Source organism: Aplidium turbinatum, chromosome 3 (genome assembly GCF_918807975.1).
Source record: "Aplidium turbinatum chromosome 3, kaAplTurb1.1, whole genome shotgun sequence".
Classification (NCBI taxonomy): Eukaryota; Metazoa; Chordata; class Ascidiacea; order Aplousobranchia; family Polyclinidae; genus Aplidium; species Aplidium turbinatum.
Genome location: NC_137474.1, coordinates 28,046,672 through 28,063,972, shown reverse-complemented (window position 1 = coordinate 28,063,972; position 17,301 = coordinate 28,046,672). Strand labels below are relative to the sequence as shown.

The 17,301-nt window shown below is 39.7% G+C and overlaps 1 long non-coding RNA gene across 1 annotated transcript; it reads right to left on the bottom strand.

Annotated features, from left to right (window-relative positions):
- Window positions 1-13,265: 13,265 nt before the first annotated feature.
- Window positions 13,266-15,509, bottom strand: LOC145767628 (uncharacterized). The gene is made up of 4 exons (XR_014288823.1): window positions 15,445-15,509; window positions 14,638-14,825; window positions 14,294-14,412; window positions 13,266-13,321 (listed from the first exon to the last, which is right to left on the bottom strand). It is a non-coding gene; the product is annotated as an uncharacterized LOC145767628 (long non-coding RNA).
- Window positions 15,510-17,301: the final 1,792 nt, after the last annotated feature.

Sequence of the window (17,301 nt, the reverse complement as noted above, 5' to 3'; positions counted from 1 at the left end):
TCCATTTTTTACCCAATCCATAGGTGCCTAAGCCGTGAGGGCAGGGCCGTAGCCAGACCGCAGAGCAAGAAGAGGCAACTTTTTTTAGGGGGGGGGGGGCCGAAAAAATTTAAATGGGCAAAATCATTATAATTGTAGCTGTTGCTTGAGAATGTTGAGATTTTGCCAAGGGGGGGCAAAATTTTTTTCAGGGGGGGTGAGACCCCCTGCTCCTGGCTGGCTACGGGCCTGCGTGGGTGCCAGGCCCCCACGCATATTTCTGTGTGGGGGCAACTTTTTATGCTGTATTGAATATTGATACATAAAACAATAGATGAACTAGCGATCGGCAGCAGGAAAACACTTTTTGAATGCAAACCGCAATAGCTTCGCGATAAATAATCATTAATCACTATGAACGAGTTGCGATGCTACAATCCAACACCAGACAACAAAATCTGTCATTTTTACATTGATTTAATGTCAGCAGACGTTGAATCAATGTAAAAATGACTGATTTTGTTGCCTGGGACATAGCAAAAATCTACCATTTTGTGTCGATTCAATGTCATCAGATGTTGAATGCACCCAAAAACAACATAATTTGCTACGTAGACGGAGCGTGCGTTTAGCTTTATGCGCTTGCAAACATACTCGATGTCGCTTTCGAGTCGAAACCTCTGCACTCTGCAGTGAAATGTCGCGGCAGTGAATCGCTCGCTGTGAAAATGAACTTGAAGTGTTTGGGATCCCAGCGACCTCGGCTCTAGCGGAGCAATTGTTTTCAAAAACTGGCCTGACCTTCACGAAGCTGAGATCCCGACTGACGTGCGACCATGTCGATCAGCTTGTGTTCATAAACACCAACATGGGCCTGGAGCTGTAGATGTTATTTTGTGTTCTTTTTTCGCAAATTTTCATGGCTTTTTTTCGCGTTTTCTAGCGAATTTTCATGTCGTTTCTTTCAATAAAATCTCATTTTGCAGTTTGGTGAATAGTTGTGATATTCGAAATCGAAATTCGGAAATCGAAAACAAATTGAATTTCGAATATTCAAATAATCGAAATTGAACACCCTTAGTTGCAATCGTAGGCTATGGGATGCGAAATTGCCTTCTAGGAGTAGGCAGCGCTAAGTAAAGTGCACTCAGGTATTTTTCAACATAAATGCTTTTCTTGACTAGGTCAATAGTAAACCAGTGCTTGTTTGTTAAATGACTTTCAAAATGTTTGAAAGCGCACAACTTTGATGAATTAATGCTATAGTGTGTGCAAACTTGAGATGTCCAAAGCGGTTAAGCTACAGCCTGAAAAACTGTAGCCTACATTAAAAACTGGGTCTGCTACTATTCGGTGAGTCCGATTCGGTGAGTTCCTAACCTCTAACCCTAACCCCAAACCCCTAACCCTAAAACGGCAATGATAATTAGGCTACGGTACCCGATAATTTAAAAAATAAATTGAAAAAATCCCCCGTTAAGAGATCGGACTCACCGAATCGGACTCACCGAAACAGGCCATTCCGTTAAAAACTATTAGATAGATTTTCCTATTAGTTTACATGTAATATTTTTTTACATGTGAAGTTATGAAAGTAGTTTTTAAGCAAGTTGTAATTGGTCGAGTGATCTATGCTACAGTGCACAGTTTGTGCAACTATAAGTCAATGGGCCTACTTTTAGTGTTGCCTTGTGATACTCTGTAGTTAGCAAAGCGGACTGAAAAAACGCAAGATTTGTTTTCAGACCATCAAACAAATCAATTGACACAACCACGATTCCAGTGCCATGACTGTGGAGGTTGAAACGGTGAAGCATCATGTCAGGGACTGCGCCGTGGCAACCTTAGAACAACCTGCCCAAATGATCAATGAAGTCATGGCTTCCGTGAGTGAAGCTGCTTTAACCGGTATAAGGAAAGCTAGTTTAAAGCGAACATTCTGAACAATACAAAGAAAGAGAAATATTGCTAACGGCGTGCCGCCCAAACCGCAAACACTAGAGGAACTTGCTATACCTCAGCAATACCGGTCTTACTGTCCAGTTTCTGGGCAAGGTAAGTAAGCTTGCTCTCTAAAGCAATAGGCCCATAATTAATAGCTTATCACTTCATGTCTTGGGCGATTTGCCAACGCAGCTAGTCGTAAATGGTGTATTTTCAGAAGAAAACTTTTTACTGCACGACACGGATGCCACCACAGGAGGCCAGAAAATACTACTTTTCAGAAGGGAAAGCAATCTGACATCCATGTTCAAGATTTTTGTCTATGACATCACAATTTATATTATTGTTTGTTGATGACATCACAATATACATATTGTTTGTCATGACAATTGTTATGTAGCTCATGAATGAATTGAATACTGGTACTGTAATACACTAAGGTTTAGTGTTGTAGGCCATGCACCATAATAGTGGTAACTTCTAGAGTTAATTACTCTTTTATCTGTGATTTTAATTTTAGGTTGTCCTAATAGTACTACATTACAATAACACAATTGTTATGGATTCATCACAGCAATGCAACATTGGAAAAAAATGGAGGAATTGTGCAACAAAAATTCACTTTGCTAGAAGCATTGGGTTTGTGGACATTGGTAGACTTGCAGAAACAGATGAACATGTTTATTGAGAACATTGACATTTCTCTGCTTCAAACAGATAGATGGGCTTAGAACACTTGAATAATTATGGAGAAATTTGGAAAATTTTAAGCAAAAAGTTTACGTAATTTAGCCTACAGTCTTTTTGATCGAGAAATTCCAAAGTAAGGGGTTGCCTAACCAGTTTTGACTGCCAATTCCAATGAGTGAAAGAAAAAAAAATCCACTGTGTCCCCATCTTTAAGAAGTCCTCATGTGATAACTGCACCGCCAAAAAATAATTTTTTTAATTAGCCAAAAAAGGACAGGCAAAGACTATGGATCTGCCATCATTTACATTTTTTTGCTTGAAATAGGCTACTTTTTAACCTTGGACGTAGGGATAGTTCCTTGGTCATCATGGCAAAAATCCCAAGACGTGTGTACTACTGTACATGTCCGTGGTCGCAAAAGAGTTAACTAAAAATGAAACTCAATAATGTTCGAAAGCTTGAATAATTTATTGATAAAGCTTTCACCAATGCAAACCTGGACTAACGTAACAACAAATAAAACAATAATAAAGCATTAAAATACAATATATTTTTCTGTTCAATATAACATTTTGTGTGAAAAGCATTGCCGGTTTAAGCAGCTTCACTCACGGAAGCCATGATATAATTTTCTGGCAAGCTGCCAAGCTGATACAATCTACACTCTACAGACTTTACTAGAAATAGCACCTAAATGACCGGCGCCACAGTGCTCCGCACCTAAATATCCAGACGCCACAGTGTGCGCGCCTATTAGACCAGCACCTAACTGTCAGCGCCTAAAAGACTTGCTCCCATCCTTAACGTGCGTTGCTCAAGCGCACACCACGAGAATCGAACCAGCGTTGTTTAATCTTGAAGCTTCTTCGTTCCAGAAGTCACGCGCTAACCAACTGAGCTATCGGGGCAGACAATCTTTCTTCACAATGTCCTCTCTTGGCGCTTGCTGGTTTTGTTGGCTCTTTTCTTTCCACAAAGATGAAAGTTAAACTGATTGCTAAAGGCAGTGGTCAATAGTCTGTGACAGAATTTACTGACAAGCTCATCGCGAAAAAAGCTCATGGGTGAAACACGGTCTGGATATTGCTGTTAATTCTAGCCGCAATTGGCTGCCAAGAAACATATAGGCCTAGAAATTTAGGCTGGAGAATTCAAGTGCAGCAGATAATTAAAAAGCATGCTGATAAAACACTGTTATTATATACCTACAAATTAAAAAGAAAAGATTAATGTGTATGGAAGAGGGCTGAACTGCTTTAAAAAAAAGGTTGTCAAAATAAGAATGGTGACTGGAGTAGTGGCATGCCTACTGGCTGGTATGCTACAGCTATAGTGTTGCATACTCGACTAGTCTGTTTGTTTTTATACTAGTTTATTATGTCTATTTTAAGCTATTCACTGAGTACAAACTATTTGTTTTGAAAAACTTAAAGGTAGTGGCTATTTGACCGGCGCCGGTCTTTGAATCTGAAACACTATTTGACCGGTCATGACGTCACTATATAGGCACTTCTTTCTTTTTCTCTTTCAAAGCAAAAGACGAGAAGAGTGCCTATATAAGTTCTAAATTCGACAATTATGTTTAACTGATCGGATGGCGCGTAGGATACGTCTCGGATTGGTGTTCCAGAGGAAATGAGTTCGATACTACGCGGAAGCGTTTTTTTTTTTTAAGTTTTAACTAAATTTTGACCCAAAGTGACTCAATCGTTAGGCTGCTGCATTTTTGTGGTCAATTTTTAATTTCAGAAGCCTACAGCCCAATTTTTAATGTCTTTTCAACTATGAGTAACAAAGTCAGAGTTTTTTTAATTTTCTTGAATTTGAGAATTTCTCTGGATAATTTTCCGTTCATCATAAGAGGATGTGACCGTGTTTGCCGAACGACGCAAAATTGTAAATCAATCAAAAAAAAAAATCCAAAAGTTGTGCACTCAACAAGTTTCTGAACTTGCCTAGCTTACCAGTTATGCCATAGATGACTTACTAAAGTTAACCATAGTCATCCTATGGTTATACAGACGAAATCGGTTAATCGAATCACCTACTTGCCAGACGTTTTGATACGATTATACGATTGATTTGTTTAACCAATTTACTAAAAAAAAAGGTTTATTGTGAACGGGCGTAATTGTTGGGAAGATGTCTGTGCTGACTAGGCTGCAACGCTTATTACAACTGATGCTTCCTACACTATTTACAATTCTGGTTAAACTTTAAAGAGTTTACTAGTTCTGTGTTACATAACACTACGCTGCATGTTCCAGCCAGCAAAACTGGTCCTTTTTACATTGATTTATCATCTGCAGACATTGAAACAATGTAAAAAAGACCAGCTTTGTTGATTTGGCTGAGCAGGTATGATCAAAGCATTTTTCTGCAAATTGCGGCAATCGGACTTCTTTTAATCTCACCGATCTCTGTGACGTCACAAAGCGAACTTTGACGTTGACGTTTTTGATTCAACCGTGCTATTTTTAGCTCGTACCAGCTGTGTAGTTTTGAGTATGGAACGTGGCCTACGAAAATAGTGATATGGTAGAAAAACACAGCTCACACACATTGTTTTGAAATCGCAAAGTTTTTTTTCAAGTCTTTTGCGCTGTCTGGTAAAATAATTAATTTGCAATGTTCTTCAACTCAACGAAACTGCACAAATGAAATTATGCACTGCATTTCACAACAGTAGGCTACTTTTTTTCAGCAATTTAAAAAAAATTCTCCAAAGTTTTCTAGTAAAAACTTTTGGACATGCTTTCCAACACTTCCCTCTTAAACCGAAATAATTTGTCCATGTCCACTCCTTCGAAGGCCAGTCGCACGGATGACATCAAAAGCATTTAAACTTCTTTAGTATGATTATATATTCCTTTTGTGTGCTCTTTTGTTTTAATGAAGCCCAGCTGTGCGAAAATTGGTTCTTTGTAGTGCGATGTCTAGTACATAAGATTATGGCCTGGGATTACAGACACTTGTCTTTGTTTTGAGCGCATGCGTCTGTCTTACCTTTGCTTCATTTCGCCTTTGAACATTGCAGACAATAATGCGAAGCAAAAAAGAGACATTCTTATTTCGCTAACGGGTATAATTATATGATTAAATGAATGAAGTATGCAAACTAGAAGCAAATCCTGATGCTTTTATCCGACTTATTCTTTAAAGCGGTATGCGCTTAACCGATGTTTTTACTTAACATCAGATTGGATTTGGTTTGGGATTTCAGGTTTTGATTCAAATAAACGATTGATACGTTTAAGCAGTAACTATTAACCGATTTCGTCTGTACTAATTGCTTATTGGCTAGTAATACCTTATTTCGGGTGCAACCTAGTTCGTACCCTGAACAGTTCGTACCCTCAGTTTGTACCCTGAAATGATCGAGAGAAAAAATTAAAAAAAGCCTAAGTCGCTGATCGCAGTTTAATAGCACAAAGCCGAAGTCGCTGATCGGAGTTTAATAGCACAAAGCCGAAGTCGCTGATCGGAGTTTCCGCAAACAACTCGAGGGTTAGGGTTAGAGGAAACTGCGGTTAGCGGAAACTGCGGAAAAATATTTGCGGAAACTGCGATCAGCGATGGTTAGGGTTAGAGAGCATAGATTACTCGATGGTTAGAGTTAGGGTAAGCGGAAACTGCGGTTAGCGGAAATTGCGATCAGCGAGGGTTAGAGCATAGATTACTCTATGGTTAGAGTTAGGGTAAAGGTTAGTGGAAACTGCGGAAAAATGTTTGCGGAAACTGCAATCAGCGAGGGTTAGAGCATAGATTAGGCTACTCTAAGGTTGGGGTAAGGGTTAGCGGAAACTGCAATTAGCAAGAAAATACGGAAAAATGTTTGCGGAAACTGCGATCAGCGAAGGTTAGGGTTAGAGCATAGAATAGTCTAGATGGTTAGAGTGAGAGTTAGCGGAAAGTGCAGAAAAATGTTTGCGGAAACTGCAATCAGCGAGGGTTAGCAGGGGTCAATCTTAACTTTTTTTTTCACTAGCCCACCGGACTAGTTGCTCCCCGTTTTCACTAGCCCGCACGATTTTTCAGTAGTCCGACCAGTTTACTGACTTTTCACTTGTCTGATGAGTGATGACGTAAGTGTTTTGGCTTAGACTGAAACTAACTAAACTAAAGGCTTTCAGATTTCAGTCCGCACAAGAGAGCAACAATACGCACAAAAACACCTTCTCGTACTACAGACGCAAACAATGCAATTTTAAAACATAAAAAAATAAATGAGGCATGCGGTGTGCTTAATATTTATTTATGTTTTAATATTATACATACATTGTGTGCATCTGTAGTACGAGATGACACGCCACTCGCCAGGGTGGTACAATACATAATATTCGTTCACTGTCAAAAGAAGTGGACTATTAGATGGATTGCGTTTGGTTAGGCCTCTACCGTCAGACCTGTCTGGCTTGTTGGGTCAGCATAACTCTTTAGGTCACGGAGGCACACGAGCTCTTCAACTACGACAAGGTAGCAATCCAAAGAAAAGGGAAAAAAACGAAATAAAAGTCAAATAAAATATTGTTTGTAAAAATGTTCATGGGATGCTGGCTTCTCCATGCTGGCGTGCTCACTACTACCACGTGTCGTGCAAAGTTGCGAGAAAAAAGTAGTCACGTGCTCAGTTGACCGACTTTGCAGCCTTCTTCGTGCAATTTCACCTCTGGCAAGCAAATTTTTGCAGTATTTTAGAGTGACGTCGCCAATCGCCATTTTGTAAACCAAAACTTTTCACCGGCGAATATTTTCACTAGCCAATCGGACTAGTACTGCAACATTTCTACTAGTCCGCGCAAATTTTCGCTAGCCATTGGCTAGCGGACTAGCGTTAAGATCGAACCCTGGTTAGAGTTAGGGTGAGGGTTAGCGGAATGCGAAAACTGCGATCAGCGACTTCGGCTTTGTGCTATCTTTCTCTCGGTCTTTTCATGGGGAAAATTTTAAAATGTTTGCGAAAACTGCGATCAGCAACTTCCGCTTTTTTTAATTTTTTCTCTCGATCTTTTCAGGGTACGAACTGTTCAGGGTACGAACTAGGTTGCATCTCCTTATTTCTGCATAATATACCGTACCATATGTAGCCTACAAGGCAACATTCAAGCCATCAAAGCAAAAAGACTATCCTACTTTAAAAATCTCTTAATAGACAGTCTTGCTTGTATCATTAATCCCTGGCTTGCATGAACAGGCATACCCATAAAATACCATTAGATTAAGCAGGAATGCAAAATATGAAGTTTTTCATTCAGAAATAGACAAAAGGCTATAGAAATCCTGATTTTCATCAGCATGACAGAGAGTGAGAGAGAGAGAGAAAACTTTTATTTTGTCTGTTGCAACAATAGCACGGTACAATTATACACAACATGAATAGAATAGCACCATAGCCATCTAGGTACCACAACAGACAGGAAGCAGCGAAAGACTATATCAGTCATCGAGTCAGCTGCTTCCCTGTTCTTAATGTGACAAATGTCAAACATTGGTAAATTACGTTTTAGTTATTTTTCCAGTTTCCCTTTTGTTAGTTTGCCGTTCACTACGTGTTTGCGCCAACAATTAAAAATAAAATTGAAAAGAAATTAAAAAAAGTTACAAGTTTCCTGAACTTTTTACTTTGAGTCTTCATAGGCAAGTTAAAAAATGAATTGTGATGTCACAGAAGACCCCCAAAAGATAAAAAATTAAGGAAACCGGTTCAGCGTGACCGCACGACTTGTAGAAAAAACAAAGACACAATTGAGCGCAATAACATATAAGGTGATTACTAGTGAATATTAGCCTATCTGTAATTGATGTAGGCCTACTACTTTTTATTCAGACAAACTTTAATCATTTAATTTCAGTTTAAAACGGTGGTATTAAAACAATTGAATTAGGTTACAATGCTACCCAATTAAACATATGCAGCTTTGAAAACAAAATGTGGTCTGTTGCAGTTAATGGATCAAGTAGCCTAATTAAGACATCAATTACAGTAACATGGGGAAACAAAAATAGAAAAAACATGAGAAGGAACAGCTCAAAAGGTCAAATTTTTATAAACATTACTGTTGCGTCATAAAATATGAAAATTAGGCAAAAATTATAAAATCAGTCAGACCGAGTTGATTACATTCCTATAAATTTAAAATTTGGCAGAACTACAAACTATTGGCCTACAAAAAAAAATGATGACAGGCAGGAATTTTGTTTTTTGTTGCAAATTTTCTTTTTTAATCCTGATTTCCTCATGTTTCATTATTTCCTTATAATTTTTCTCTTTTATCAAATTTGAAAATCAGATTTCCTCAAATGAGGAAACTTCCCCAACAAACTCTGGACGCACAACAAGCCAACAGCAAAACAAAAACTTCCAAGAGGAAAAATGATCGTTGACAAGATTCTTGTCAGAGCAACTGAAGCATGACAATTGAATATATTGGCTGTAAATTTTTTTTTTCTTTTGAGACAACTTGATCACTGTGACTTGATGGTTCAAACAAATTCAATACAAACTTTCAATTAATAAAAGACATCCAATTTTCCTTTCCATCCATCCACAAAACATTTATGGTTCATAACTTATGCTACCTTACTTTTTTTTGCGTGCGCTTTTCTTGCCACGTTCATCCCAGTGATGAGCTATCTTGCCACTATTCATCCCAGTGATGAGTTACGCTCCTTAGGCTAACCTAACCATAGTGGTCAGGTGACGCACATGCCCAGCCAAAAACAGATAATATTTTAAATTTTTGCAAAAAAAACTTATTCTTCATTTTGCTCGTTCAATCACATTTTATTCTACTAAATAACTAGCCTAAATTACCGGTACGGCATTAGACAAGCGTGCTTCCAGCAACGAGTTAAAAAATAGAAATTTCATCTGTCCTTTGAAATTCAATTCAATTCAATTTATTTTTCTTTGTCAGAATGCAAAAGAAATGATATTGTGAAAAAGAAACTGAGATGAGATGATTGAGATGAACCATTCTTACATCCGACATCTAGACAGTGTTGTAGCCTACGCGTCAATGAAATAAATTGACGGCGTCAGCGCGAATTGCCTAAAAACTTTTCGGCGTAAAGTAAGCTTCTGCGTCAGCTCGTAAAGAAATTGACGGCGTCAGCGCTAATTTCTAGCGCTATTTTAGGCAGGGTCTCACAAAACGGAAGTATTTCAACCAAGTGTATAGGCTAACAACAGCTATGAATAAAGAGCAGGTTTTATGTTTTGAGAGTTGAGACTGTAGCCTATTGTAATTAGCTGCTTTAGCTTATTAGTTATTTCTTCGTAGAAACACAAGCATTTCAAAACGTTTGTATGACAATCTGCTGCGTTTGGGACGCATAATGTCCTTTCCAAGCGAAAACATGCGTTCCACAGTAGCGCTGAATGGTATTGGTGTGTTGTATTTCAAAATCAAGTCTTGAAAATGTTTGCTCGGAAAGGTAGCCTATCACTGTTCCAAGCGTGCTGTGATGGCTTAGGATATATAAATCTTATTTTAACGAGGTCCACTGCACCAACATCGTTCTTTTCAGGGGCATAGAGCTCTTGAAATAAAGTTTCTTCAACCTCTGCGATGACATTCATTGAGTTTTCGCTTTCTCTCTCTGATCCCTCGTTCTCGATATGAGTGATCACCATTTGGCGAACTTCTTCCGCTTGTATTCCAGGAAGCCATTCCAACCAACGAGAAAAGGGGTAGCCCAATTTGGATGAGTCGCGCTGGCCGGAATACATTGTGAAACGAGATTTTCCATAAAAACGAAAAATGACGCATAGCGCTTGACGCTAAAAATCGGCAAAATAGTTGACGGCCCTATCACTTCCGTCAATTAAAAAAAAAACTAACGGCGCTAGCCTCAGCGTCAACGTACAACACTGACAATTACAAATTTTCTATCTTTTTTGGGAATACCTCAATGAGTGGTTTGGATTTGAGAAGCATCCAACATTCCAACACACATCAACTGGACCCTGCTAAGAGATCAAACAATTGAGTAGCCTACGGTATGAGAAAGTTAAGGGCAGTGGCGTATTCTCCATGCATGCAAGGCATGCACTGCATGCCTTACAATTCTGATGAAATCAGAAATCTTTCAGAAGCAACGAATTTATGCGTAGAAATAAGTTCTGAATTCTGCTTTTGGATGGAGCCTTTTCACACTCGAACTGATGCACGCAGCACGAAGTTGTCCATGACGTTCTCACAGACTGACTTGGGAATGGCTCTCATGTCCTCCCTGATGGCTTCCTTGAGTTTCGTGATGGTTCTGGGTTTCCCTGCGTACACTCTGTCCTCACGATAGCCCCAAAGGAAAAAATCTGGGGGGCTTAGGTCCGGGCTATGGGGTGCCCACTCAAAATCAGTCTTGAGACTGATCACTCGGCCTCCGAAGTTCTCTTTCAGCCAATCTCAGGACAGGTTTGAGATGTGAGAACTTGCGCCGTCTTGCTGGAACCAGAACTTGCTCATGAGCGACGGGTAGAGGGTCTGGAGCTTACTCTTGAAGGTTTTGAGGACCTTCACATACCGCTACTTGGTGACCGTCACTGCTGCGCCAGATTCTTCGATGAAGATTGGTTCGATGATGCCTCTGGCCGAGATTGCAGCTCACACCGTGCACTTAGGAGAGTGCAGGGGCTTGGTGGCTACTTCAGTGGGTCTGGAGGACCCCAGAAGACATTTGTCTTGGAGTTCGCCTTTCCGTCAAGATGGAAGTGGGCTTCATGTGAGGTCCAAAGGAGGTTAAGGAAACCTGGTGTCTCCTCGATCTTCTCGAGCATCTTGACTGCCATAGCGCTCCTCTGCTTCTTGTCTGAGGCTGTAAGGGTCTGCATCGTCTGTATTCTGTATGGGTAAGCCCTGATATCGTTCACCAGCACTCTCCTGCAAGTCTCACGGGACATACCTAGAGACTGACTTCTTTTACGGACAGAGCGTTTCGGACTCTGCTGGAGAGACTCCTTCACACTTTCGACCAGCTCGGCTGTCCGCTTCTTGGGAGTGGCCTGGACGGTTCTCACTGGCAGCGTTGAGGTTCTCTACGGTCCCATACTTCTCGAAGTGGTCCACCCAGTTCTGAATTCTGCTTTTGGATGGAACCTTTTCACATTCGAACTGATGCATGAAGCTGTGCTGGGTTTTCTTAAATGATCTTGTCTTGTAGTAAAATTTAACACAGTGTATTCTTTGTCTCAGCTCCAACTGGAGTCTTGGTGTACTCACGGTCGTTGATTCTGCCATGTCTTATAAAGTAAGGGCAATCGGTGAATAAATAAAGGAGATATAACATAAAGTGTACGCGGGGCCCGTTTTTCTTAGGGTCACCCTACTATTAGGCCTACTAACATTTCTACGCTCTTGCGTTCCGCGCTTTCGGGGCTTCATAATTATAATTCAATAGATTTTATCTCCAACTTACCCTGGTCCCTAGGTCTTATTAGGTTTACGTTCCGCCCTCAAAGAACAAATTAATTGTTCTGCCACAGAATTAACTCTCGGTACACAACTGCGTCTGCCTGGACAATTTTTCACCTCCTCTGATGACCCACTACTTCAATGTCACACTCCTCTACCCAGTAAACATTGATTGTTGGGGCAACATTGGCAAGAAGTTGGCCGCAACATTGGCAAGATGCAGACGCCAACATTGGCAAGATGTTTTATGCACCATTTGGATGCATCTGGCCAGCGTTGGCGTCTGCATCTTGCCACCGTTGGCTTCTGCATCTTGCCAACATTGGATTATGCATCTTGCCAACGCTGGCTTCTGCATCTTGCCAACATTGGCTTCTGCATCTTGCCAACGGTGGCAAAATGTTTTATGCACCATTTGGATGCATCTGGCCAGCGTTGGCGTCTGCATCTTGCCAACGCTGACTTCTGCATCTTGCCTTCTGCATCTAGCCAACATTGGCTTTTGCATCTTGCCAACGCTGGCAAAATGTTTTATGCACCATTTGGATGCATCTGGCCAGCGTTGGCGTATGCATCTTGCCACCGTTGGCGTCTGCATCTAGCCAACGTCGACTTCTGCATCTAGCCAACGTTGGCTTCTGTATCTTGCCAACGTTGGCAAAATGTTTTATGCACCATTTGGATGCATCTGGCCAGCGTTGGCGTATGCATCTTGCCACCGTTGGCGTCTGCATCTAGCCAACGTCGACTTCTGCATCTAGCCAACGTTGGCTTCTGTATCTTGCCAACGTTGGCAAAATGTTTTATGCACCATTTTGCTTCATCTTGCCAACGTTGGCATCTGTATCTGGCCAACGTTGGCAAGATGGCTTGTGCACCATTTTGCTTCATCTGGCGCCTAAATTCTGGTTGACTTTTATGCACCATGATGCTGCTTCATCTGATCTAGTGACTATTGTGATGCCCGCGCTTTGACCAAGGTTGGCCATGCGAAGCAAGCTGGTGCATAAAACATCTGAACAGCATTGGCATCTACATTTGCCAAACGTCTCTGTACTTAAACCTCGCTCATCACCAAAAGTTTATTGTTGAACCTAGCTAATCCTTGGGCGAAAGAACAGCAGCAACACGGATTTATAAGCAACACTTCTCCCTTTGTGACAAAGCAAAGTAACAGCCGAGCTTCGTATATTTTCACATTTATTAGAAACAAGCCACATCAAATCGTATTGATAGATGGAGATTCATTGCACATCAGCAGCTTTTTCTTGTGTATCTTTATCATTGTGAATTCCTGCGAATGACAAAAAAATATTTAATTCAAGAGGGCTGTTTGGCAACAGTGTAGGAATCATAGGCGTAGCCAGGGGGGCAAAAGGGGCCATGCCCCCCCAAATTTTCAAACTTTGGATTCCGAAGTTGAGCCCTTTGTTGAAAATGCAATAAAGTTTGTAGAAATTTATATCGTTTTCCAAGACATCTGGCTATTAACACCCCCAAGGACTTGTTTTAGACACACAGAAAGACACCAATAAATTTTCCAAATCGTAAATCGCCCAAAATTTACGCGATTTACATTTCTTTGAACTAATTTGTGGAGCAATTTCAGAATGGCTTACTCTGTTGGGCTTTTGTGTAGTTATTGAGTTTTTGTTTAGCTGTGTTTTTGGTGTTCTCTAATTTAGCCGCAGTTTTTGCCAGTTCGTGTGTAAGAGCTATCTTTAATAAGTTAATAGCTGTTTATCTGCTAATAAATTTCATACAAAAATTACCCTAAAAGTGTTTTCAGAAAGCGCTATAATCCATTATTTGAGTGTAATTTTTCAAAAATTTTCCGGGGGAGCATGCCCCCGGACCCCCTTAAAATACGCTTGCCTTCGGCACGCTCTAACCCCGCTACCAGTTTTATTGCTTCAACCCACCAGGATACGCCACTGCATATCAAGTGGCGATGGCTTTAAATCAAACACTTTGTTGTTCTCTTCAATTCATCAAATATTTGCCCCCCCCAAAACATTTTTCTGGCTACGCCACTGTGTAGGATTTTGATCAGTTGTCGTTCAGGATACTACGAAGTTAATTGACAATCTGCAATATCAATGTAATATCCCTCTCTCCAACGTGCGTGACAAAAAACTTATCATTTGATTCTGCGCCACGCAGAGCAATAATCAAGTTCCAATACATTCTAATTGCGTGTACAGTAGTTATTCAACAACTAAAGCAACACATGCGCTGTTGTCTTTCAAACATATAACAAGCTCACCAAAAGTTAGTTTTTGCCGTTTTCAGCCACCTTGCCTGTCTTTCCAATTTCGAAATCACTCTGAAACTCTTCATCAATTTGCTGCACGGCAGCAGCTTTGTCGTGCGCCATCACCATGTCTAATCATGAAAGTAAAAAAAGAAGTGTTAAATCAGTATATAAATGCCGACATAGCCTACTAACCACCATGTCCGTTGTTCACATCAATGCGAATACACCACTAAACCATTTTCATACATTACTCAATACTCTTCACAATTACATCATACATTAATCAAAAGAACAAAATGGCATAGTTATGACATAATCATTTAGTCGTAGTAAAAACATTTATCCGTACTCACCAAGAACAATCTTTTTCAGATTCTTTTTTAAACAATCAAACGAGTGCTTAGACTTTACGACGTTTTTTTTTTCTTTCTTTTTTCTCGACATGACTTGAACTGTGTTGTGTTCGATAATAATAGTTGGTAATAAGTCCACTGATACAATCGCTTGCATTTTTGCCAACAGCTTGACTTAAATTTGCCACCTGCAAAATGTAAATCGAATGTAATGACAGGGGTTTCATCCATCATATTAAAAAGCTTCAGCACTTGTTACAGAAATTTTCGACTGTTACAAATGACAGCCAACGTTTAAAGTTTATTTTGGGATTCCAGTCGTCTGTTTTGTTGCGTATGTAGGTCGCAGTGTAGGCTACTGTAGGCTATGTTGTCAAAATGGGCGCAAAATAAAACATGTTATTATTATTATTATTATTCAGTTGACGGCAATGAAAGCTACATTTGCAAATACTCTACAACCATCACAGACCTATCCACACGACATAAAAATACAAACAAATTCAAGCAGTCAGGCAAACACTGCCGGAGCAGCAAAATCAAAGATTGAGCAGAACTCTACACATGTTGTGGGACATCACAAGCTCTGCTACTTTGCTGATATCTTCTTAGCACTCATCTAGAAGCACTGGCACTAAATTTGTCACGAGAATATTTCATATGAAAGTTTTCCATTGGTCATTGAGTTTTATAACTTTCTCTAAATTGAGTTTTATAACTTTCTTTAAATTGTGTAAACGTAGCCTAGTGACAAAAACGACTTTACACAATTATTTCAGGTTCAATGAATAAAAGACATTCACTTACCAGGTTTTCATAAACATTGTCGTAAGTCATTCCTATAGTTTCATTTTGATCATTTCTAAAACTTCTTTCGGCCGTAATAGGCCTATCTCAATTGAATTCGATTTTTTATATTTTCGATGCAAGAAACGAAAATTCCTCTTAGCGCTGTTCACATAAGCATTGTTGCATTGTTAAGCAACCGCCATGCTTGAACAGTCGAAGTGAATCGAGTGACGTCATAATTCCTTTAGCAAAGGATTACGTCATGGCCTTTGTCTTCCTTCATAAAAAAACCAAGTTCTTCTGCTAAATTGCATCTCCTCACGTTGATATAACACATCGCCGCATTCTAAAGCTTTGTTGCCTCTTTCACTTCAACGCGTCATATTGCCCAGTCAAAGTTTAAGTAGTGACGTCATAATGGAGTTTTCACAACAATTATTGTGCCTGCAGTATTGTTCTATGCACCACGAGAGGAGAAAAAACGATTCGCCGGATCGTTGAAAGTAAAAGTAGCGATCGTTTTGTGAAATCTCGCTTAAAGAAATTGAGGAGAGATTTCGACGCAACATGACTGCTCCTGAAGCTGGCCTATTGTGCAAGCTTTGCTGCATTTAAAGTAAAGACGCCCCTTTGTTGGCGACACGAGAATCTCACCCACGTGGTCAAAATCAGACAGTGAGCGAGACTGCTCTCAGAACAAAATCAACAAGTGATACTGCATCAATCGATTTTTTTTACATTGATTCAGCGTCTGCAGACAGGTCAGCAGCGCGGCGGCAGTGCAGCCGCAACTCAATGATTACATGATCACCACAATCATGCTGCTGTGTCGAGCGCTACTAAACATCAATAAGTGAATTCGATTAAGCTTACAAGTTGTTTTAAATTTTCTTGAACTGCACGCAAATTTTGAGGTTAGTCCTGAAAAAATGTTTTCAAAAATATTACAACACATTTTAGTATAGTTAAACTTGAAAATTAAAAAAGCTTTTGTTGAACACAAGAAAAAAATGAAGACCTGGCAACTTGAATTAGCAACCACGTTTTTAAGTTTATCGCTTGTTAGTTACCTTACCAACGTCTGCAGACGTTGAATCAATGTAAAAAGAACGGATTATGCTAGTTGGGTATTGGAGGCGCCAAAGCCTAAACTTTCTGAAAGTGTTCTTTGAATCACAAGACATTTATTGCACTAAATTATCTGAAGCAGTTGAATATGAACAAACGATTTTTATCATGGCGTTGTTGGTACAAGAATACGGTATGCGAAAGAAACTGTGTTTTTCCACTAAACCACATGAGTCATTTAGTTAAAGAGTCATTTTATTGTTGGCTATTAATATTTTCAAAGAATAAATCCAGTGAAGCTGAAATGAAGTAGCCAACGTTGCAATTGTTTATTTTGTAGAAACACGTAGGGCGAATGGAAACTTTAAACTGGTTCGGTATCAAGCACGTTATCGCGTTCGCGTTTTGTTGCTCCTACCTTTTTCTAGACCTCTGCTCCGTTTGGCATAAACAAACTTGGCAAACTGTTGGCTACACTTCTGACCAAGGCTGGTCTTAAATATTCATAGTATACTTGTACGGTATCAGAAAATAATAACAGCATTGATAGCCTATTATAAAAATGTAAAATTGTAGCAAAATCATGGCCTACATTTGCATAATTTGAAAGAAAACACCGAAATTGTTATGAATTGGCACAACGCTGGCAATGCTTCTGACCGATGTTAGCCAACCACACAACTGTGTTTTGAAGCAATACCACATGAAAAGAGGTTTGTGTTAGTAATTTTAAAGATTAAAACAAATAAACCTGAAATAAAATCTTTGAGACCTTTTTGAACGCATAATAAGAAATAAGTTATTGAA